This window comes from Carcharodon carcharias, chromosome 21, assembly GCF_017639515.1.
Source record: "Carcharodon carcharias isolate sCarCar2 chromosome 21, sCarCar2.pri, whole genome shotgun sequence".
Lineage (NCBI taxonomy): Eukaryota > Metazoa > Chordata > Chondrichthyes > Lamniformes > Lamnidae > Carcharodon > Carcharodon carcharias.
The window spans coordinates 5189273-5197900 of NC_054487.1; the positions used below are offsets into that span (position 1 = coordinate 5189273).

An 8628-nucleotide genomic window follows, 5' to 3' on the forward strand; every position below is an offset into this window, starting at 1 on the left:
TGAGTGTATCTGTCTCAGTCCCACACTAGGGGGGAAGGGACATTAATGATACAGCATCAGGCTGGGGATGGAATGTGTTTACGGACTTCAGTGCAGGGTGAGGGACCAAACGAGATCATTACCGTGCTGAAGATTGAGAGAGCATATGTGGACGTCATTACATGAGTTCCTATATCATAGGACTTCGGATCATTCCTAAAGGTAAATAATTTGCCATTATTCGACGATAAGACCATTCGGCCCCTCAAAACATTTTTGGCATTCAAGGAAATCATGGCTGATCCGACTAAGCCCTTGGCTGCACTTTCCTGACTGTCCCACATAACGTTTGACTCTTGTCGACTAAATAACCTGCCTACCACAGCCTTAAATATTTTCAATGTCCCAGTCTCCACTGATCTCTGAGGAAGATAATCTCAACGTTTAATGACCCTCTGAGAGAAGAAAATCCTCCCCATGTCCGTAACAAATGTGGGCTCCCTCAGTTCTAACCTGCGTAAGTTAGTTCCAGATTACCCCATGAAGAGAAACATTCTCTCAGCACCTGCTCTGTCTGTCATTGCAGCATCTTATAAGTTTCAATGAGATCGCCTCTCTTTCTTGAAAACTCTAATGAGTATATCCCAAAGCTGCTTAATCTTTTCTCATCAGGCAAACAATTCATCCCAGTATTCAGCACAAATGAGCTTTCTATGAACAGCCTCCAAAGCAAGTGTATCCCTGTGTAAGTAAGGACACCAAAGCAGTCCATAATGATTTAGGAGTAGTGTTACAAATGGCCTGTCTTGATGTAGCAGGACTTCCTTATATTTATACTGCATCACTGTTGCGATAAGACCAACATATTGTTTTCCTCCTTATGCTATTGCTGCATTGCATGCTAACTCTGCTGTGACTACTGTACATTTGCACCGTCGCATTCCTCAGTCTCCCTCATTTAAATAATGTTTTTTTTTATTCTTCAACTTAAGTGGACAGCTTACATGATACTACATCTTCCATTGCTCCAACTCAATTTGAGGTAACCATATTCATTTCCAAACTCTTCATCCTCTGTGTATCATAATCCAGTTGGCTACAAAACCTAAGTTTATTCTGCAAGTCATTACAAACGATGATGAATAATTGAGGCCATAGTTACAATTTGCCGACATGAAAAAGAAGCATTCATCTCAATTTTCTGCTTCATATTAGTTAACCATTGCTCTATGAGACTCCACATTCCATATACATTGTCACGTTACCGCGCCACAACCCCTGTCCCCACACCCTCCCTCCACCCACCATCTCTGTCCATACCACCCTCTCCCATAAACCTAGACCCACACAACCAGGCTTGTATTTCTTTGCTACAAATTATTTGTGGCAAATTATCGACAACGATTTCGAAATTGAAATTCACTGCATCCCCGGGTTCCCCTTCAGCCGCCCTTTGGTTATATTCTCATAAAATCTCCAATAAGTACCACGATCATTATTGAGATGTTAGGTCAGTTCCAGAGGATGCTCAGAATTTAGCTTACTTAGTTTACATTGGCAGGGGGTGGAGGATAATGTTATTTCAGAAACAAGATGCAATTTATTGCATTGCCTATGATGACTCAGAACACATGAGGCAGAGATAGGCCGTTCACCCCAAGCATGGACGACCGTTGCATCTCATCCCTTTCCAGATCACAATGTACCATCGCGAATATGATTTCCATTCTCATCCATATGACTGTCAGGGTTCAACCCAGAGCATTAGCGTGCAGGTATATGGAACACAATCAGTGATGAGGGATTAAACTCACCAGCTTCAGGTTACTAAATGTGTAAGCTTCTGAGACTTAGTGCTACAACAGAGGCTGAGGGGTAATGTTACCCAGCACTAGGCTGTACACTGAATGGAACATTGTTGGTGCCGGTAGCACATTCGGGGTATCAGGAGCAGCGATTTGCATGAGGGGGATATGCACTACACTGTGGGTTGAGCCTGAATGTGTGGTCCCCATTGTCACAATTGACTCGCTGAACGAAGATGCAGAATTCAGTGTGAGGATATGGGCCTCAGGGTCACTCTCCGGTCTAAAGCATCAGACCATATAAATCAGCTGGTGGCTTTAGTGAGAGTTTGTGGTGCTTAAAACCCCACACGTGGGAGTGGGATCAGATGAGATAAGCACGAAGCTAGAAATGATTTCAAAATAGAAATGCAGCTCCCATTTGGCACAGAAATATTTAATTATCCCCAAACAGTCCATGTTATTGTTTATATTCCTTTGGAACCTCCTCCCTAATAGAATAATATTCTGACAACATTGCGTCATTGTGAAATCTATTCCTTTCCAAAGCTTAACGTTGCCATTGTTCAAGACTGAGAACTGTGTCAGCTTGTGCATCTCAATAGTAGACTCGACATGTGAGGGATTTGAAAAGTTGAGCACGTGTTTCGGAAGTCAGCATGCCTCCGAAGTCCTCAGCTTTACCGTCAGTGGTGAGGGATCTGTCAAAAGCACGACTAGGCTGCGGATCTTGTATGCCTGTATGGGGAGGAGTTGAGGGTCTGGTAGTGGATGTAATGCCACCTTTGGTGCGGTATAAAGAGACATAATCAGCACTAAGCTGAGGAGCAATTACATTGGATAGTATTTCTTTAGATAAAAGGCACAGAAAGAGCTCTCCAGGCCTAACAAGTCCATGCTATCCTTCATGCTGCACTCGGATCTCCTCCAATGTTTCTTCTTCTAAACCAGCATTTGCACTTATCTAAAACATATGCTTATGTAGCTTCAGAATTGAGTGCTAGTCAGAGTACCTCAGTTCAAGACTTGGGAGGTGAAGGAATTGACCAGTTGAACACAAGTCTGTCGAATGCATGCGACATGTGGCCTCAGTAATACGCTCAACAGTGCGGAATCTCAACTTCTCTGCATTCATCTGGGAATGGAGAGAGATTGCCTGTTGTTCAGTGTCACACTCGGCAGTGACGAATCAGGCTAGCTGAGGCAGAAGCAAGGCATTGGGTGTTAATTTGTACAATCTTCATTACAATTGTCAACCCGTGAGTGGGAATTTATTCTAGATCATTATTCATTCGTGGAATGTGGGTGCCATTGGAAAGAGGAGGCATCTTCCCCTTCCTTATTTCCATTCAGAAGGTGGTCTCCTGAAGTTGTTTTGCTGTAGTCCTCCCGGTGTCCGGAGGGAATGCAGTTGCGAAGTTTGCTCCATGTTTTCCCTCAGCTACAATGATGGAATAGAGATTTGCATCCAAGTCAGGATTATGTGTGTGTTGGATTTGATCTGGATGTTGGTGGTGTTCCCATGTTTTTGCTGAGCTTCATTCTCCTTGCTTTAGTTCGTGAGTTTGGATCATGTTGTTCAAACAGCCTCCGCGATTCATTACATCATGTATGCATTTTGCTCTGCCAGTGATGGAGGTATGGTTGTCGATGGGGAGACGCTCAGGCCGGCTGTTTGAGCTGGATGGTGTCGAACCCCTTGAATGCTGTCAGATCCGCAATCATTGGGTAAGTGGATAGTTTTCTACTTGAATTTTTCCTTGTCGGTGATGACTTTGGGACGTCATGCCAGTTACTATCCAAAGAAAGCCAAGCCTGCACTTGACATAGCAGTATATACATGTCTGGTCGAGTTAGGGTCCTGATTAATTGTAAGCCTCGGGATCTTAATTCTGTCGGATTTGGTGAGAAGATTCTATTCAAATCCTGAAGAATGCGTTTATCTCAGTGAAGTTTCTGCCTCAGTACTGCTCGACAGGACAAAAGCGACAATGCTGAGAGACTTTTTCCATAGTACTTACTAATGCTGAGTGTTATCTGTAACAAGTGTGAGCGAAATAGATTGCATTCAAGACATTTATGCGGCGAAATGTTTTGCTACCCAGCCAGGCAAATTTTGTGCCGCATACAAGTGCTTAGCAATGAGGTACTCTCCACGTTTTATTGTTTGTTTTTACGAGTACGTCTTTTAAATGATTGACAAGTTGTTATTATCGTCTCACGGCATTTTTAAAGCATAAAAAAGCAAATTATATCAATGTCTGTAGCAGCTGAAATTTATCATAGTCTTAACTGAAGCAGGTATAATTTGAATTTTTAAAATCCTTCTTCAAGCTGCAGCATACATTTGAGAAGCGTATTCATAATTTGTGCATTTCAATATTGAATCTTAAATGCATTCAGTTTAACGTAGTCTAGTCTGATTTATTTCACTTTATGTCGGTGAAGACAATATTGACATTGTTAAAGTTTAATGTAATGTTGCAGCAAAGGAACTGTAGCTGAGCGCGTGCCTGCTGCCTTGCTGAAAGTGTTCCATTCTGCCGTTTTGAAATCTTAGTGAGACGCTGCCGATAAATTTGTGAAAGAAAAGAGAAAAAAAAAACGCTTATGGAATAAACAAGGCAGTAATTTGAAACGAATTGATAAAGGCACTTGAGGGCTGTGGGAGGAAGAGGAAGTATGTGAATTACTTTCACAGAGCAGCAGTAATGACACGAAGGGCTGCCTTCATGAGCTGCACCCATTTCAAAATCCACACTCCCGAAAGCTATGCATGCGCGACATTTACAGGCCCAGAAGACTCGGTGGGCAGTATCGGGATATAATCCCAGAATCTTGTCATTTTCAGCATCACATTGTAACCATCTGAGCCATTCAGCTGTCAAATCGATGCTTTCCTTCAATAGTGATCATGCGACTTTCAAATTGAGTCAAGTGAGCGATTAATTCCTTTTGTTCTCCCCTGAAGACTTGCCGAGCTCAAGCTCTAACTTTTGAAATTTTATATTTTCAACTTTTTCTGTACCTGATAAAACCTCTCTAAAGGGTGCTGCAAGCGGGAACCAGGTGATGTAGGGGTTTTAGGAGTTATTACAGCATTTATCTGTAGCCATATGCATGAGCTTGAAACCTTTTTCTTTCGTTAGTAAACGTTTAATTTAGTTCTCTAAAAAACCTCTGATGCTTTACTTCTTCTGAATTCAGGGCAACCACATCGATATAAAATACGTTTGCAAAAAAGTTGCAACTGCGTGATCAAGTTCCCTCGTGGATTTGAACCCCTGGCACACATCTTCTCCCACGTCATAACATCACTGTATGTCGTCATCATCCCCTTGCACTCGAACAACTATTCGCGTCTCCTGTATGTGTCAAAGACGGGAGCATCCTCAAAGAGGTTGTTCTTTCTTTAATTCATTTATGATTGATTCACGAGATGTGGGTTTCACTGGCTTGGCCAGCATTTATTGCTCATCACTATTTGCCCTTGAGATGTTGGTGATGAACTGCCTTCTTGAACCACTGCAGTCTATGTGGGCTACGTACACCGAGTGTGCTGTAAGGAAAGGTGTTTTAGAATTAGACGCAGTGACAGTGCAGATAAGGCGTTGTATTTCGAGATGGGGACGGTGAGTTTCCTGAAGGAAGGCTTCCAAGGGTTGTTGTTCCAATGAACCTGCAGCCCTTCTCCTTCTGAGTGGTAATGATCGTGCACTTGCAGCGGCTCTCCAAGGAGCCTTCGTGAACTCTTACATTAAATATTGTAGAATGAACACACAGTTGGTACTGAGACTCCGTGGTGGAGGGAGTGAATGTTTATGGATGTACTGCTGGATCAAGCCCAGTGCTTTGTCCTGTTGGTTTCAATCTTCGTCAGCATTTTAGGGGTTCCAGAGATCAAGGCAAGTACGCAGTATGCCATCACACTTCTAACTTGTGCGAATGAGACCTTCCCAAAAGCAACCAGTCTGGTCTCAGCGACAGGAAGGATCTAGTCAGAGAATCTGGAATATCCGTTTTTCAATGGTATTGGCGAGTTCAACATCAGAAATAAAGAAAACGATCCATGCACTAGGACACCCAGATTCCTCTGCATCTTCAAGCTTTGCAATCTCCCATCATTGAGATTATGTGCCCCTTTTTTGATCCTCCTGACAAAAAGGACAATTACACGATTTACTCCATTATACCCGATTTAACAGGTCTTTGTCCAATCACTTGATCTATCTATATCCTTAAGTAATTTTCACAGCTTACTCTCCTACTACATTTCTGCCATTCTTACTCTCCTACCTACCTTGATGGATGTTCAAGTCTCATTTTCCACATTTAGAATTTTGTGAGTGGGGAGTAATTCCCGCCTGTAATTTTAGAAAGCGATATCAGAATGTACCACCATCTATACAGGATGTTAAAACATGAACATTTCTTCTGGTGCCATTACCCTGCCTTCTCCCCGTAACACTGTACATTGTTCACTTTCCAATCATCATCAAATCCCCTCTTGCTCTGGACGATAAGTGGGATTGCAACCTGTACCTGAGACAGTGGTTATTCGGGGATTGACCACTGCTCCTCCAGGACAACACAAATGTGGTCACGTTAAAAATCCTTTCGGTTGTCCAAAGGTCACTTCCCTATTCCCTGCTGCTCCCAGGGGCATTTCCACTTCCTGGTGTTGGGCGGAGCCCTCTTTCTGTTTGTGATCGGTACGGGAAGCAGCACCATGTGGATCGGGAGTGAGCGGGACTTAAATGCAGAGAGATTGGAGCCTCTGGCCTGAGGCACGAGCGACCTAAACTTTTGCAGTCAGGCGCGAGTGAAGATCGAGACTGGAACCATGTGGGTCCCGAGAGACGGAGGAACGGAGACTTCAAACAATTATTGTGATAGTGGGGAAGGGTGGGAGCTACGAAACATGGTTACCATGGAGCTGTGTTTTATTTGGTGGGCTGGGGGCAGGGAGTGGGGATGCGTCTGATTGGTGAAAGGGGGAAAGAACTGGCTGGAAACAACGGTCATGATTTTCTCGGGCATTCTCTGAAGCAAACGGCCTGTTAACCTATTATTTCAGCGAGCCAGGACCTTAACATTTAGACAATTATCTACTTCTTCCTCCTAATGTGAACATTAGGGAGCGGGTCACATTCCTGCTGCAGTTGGAAACCTTAACATAATGAGATGGTTCGTAATGCTGCAGTTGGGCCTGTGCTGAGTCAGCCTGCATGGTGTATGGTGCAGCCTAGGCAATAAATTTGACGCACTGCTTCCTGGATGGAAAGTAGACAAACAATGACCACAGGATAGCGCTCATCTGAAGGGGACCTGCAAAACCTCCAGCACATTCAGGAGATGCTCTTCGCTACATGTTTTAACTCAACTGTGGAAGCATCAACATCCACTGCAATTGCTTTACTCAAGCATTATTTCAGCTTTCAGCCTTTCTTAATACCATCCCCGGATACAAATAGATGTTTTCTTCAACTTAGTTTAGACTGGACCATGTGTTTCCACCCGCTTGAAACCTAATAATTGCACGCCGTTGAAAATGGTCTAGAAATATTTGCATTCCAACTGAGATCGCAGAAAATGGTATAGTCACACCAATCCTGGACATAAGGTATTCCAAGATCTTCTTTTTTCCCGCCAATAATTTTCAGCCGTTTCTGACCATAGCTGCCATTCTGACCATTGATCATTCTCACTCCCTCAGCAGGTACTTATCATGCTTTTTCCACTATTATCACCATCCCTTTTGGCCAACTGGACATCAGTGACCTTACTGGTGCCGAGCACACGGCGCCCCCGGCAGAGCAGCCGCAGGGACCCGAAAGTTATGGCCGGGTTTCTGGATCGGGGAGCTGCCGACCAGGATTGAGCTGCTGTCTGCCGTGAGCGACAAGAAGGATCAGAATGACAAATATAAGGGGCGAGGAAAGGTCTTGGGGAAAATTTCGAAAATAAGCGGTAAGACCAGTTCTTTATTTTTTCGTACTGTAACATAGAGAAGGTCGCAGTGGTGTTGACCACATTTGACATAGAAAGGCTAGGTTCATGAACAGGCCTGGCTGCAGGGCAAGCAATGGAGAGTGTGAAGTAGGCCAGAAACCTGCTTTAGAAATCACTCTGCACAATATTCGCTTCAATACCTCCGTTTAGACGGGCATGTATAGGTCAAAGTCCACGTTTATATTTTTATTTTTTAAGGCAGAAGTGTTTTATTTTGCAACATGAGCCAAGAGATCGAAGGAATGTTTACAAAATATTTTGCTACTTCCACACTAAGTCACAATAATTAACCAATACTAACAAATATAAAAAAAATACAGTCCCAGACTCCACAGACACCAATTTCACTGTCTAATAATGTTTTAGAAATTGTGTAAATGACATTTCAAAACAGTCAGGAGAAAATGCAATTAAGCAGCGTTTAAGCATGCTGCCCCCGGATCCGTCTTGTCAGCTGGAGCCTTTGGTCATAATGGTTAGGCTTTTGGCCTGGATGGCACACAGATTGGTGTCCCCCAAACAGGCCAACCAAAATGGCCTCACTGGTTTCCGGCAAAGCTCCAGTTGAAGCACACTGAAATCTCAGGCCAGTTTTGAAGTCCTGGGCAATTTCACTCACCAGACGCTGGTAGGGCAGCTTATGGATAAGCATCTCTTGTGGACTTCTGGTATGGATGGATTTCACGGTGCTCTCCTGTACTGGCCTGTAGCTACGAGGTTTCTTCACTCTGCCGATGGAAATGACGCTCTTCCGGGCAGCTTTGGTGGCCAGCAGGCTCCTGGGCGCTTTGCCGCCGATTGGTTTACTGGCAGCCTGATTGGTACAAGCCAT

The 8628-nt window shown here is 43.8% G+C and overlaps 1 pseudogene; it reads right to left on the reverse strand.

Moving 5' to 3' along the window:
• Nucleotides 1–8217: 8217 nt before the first annotated feature.
• On the reverse strand, nt 8218–8628 carry LOC121293188 (annotated as a pseudogene).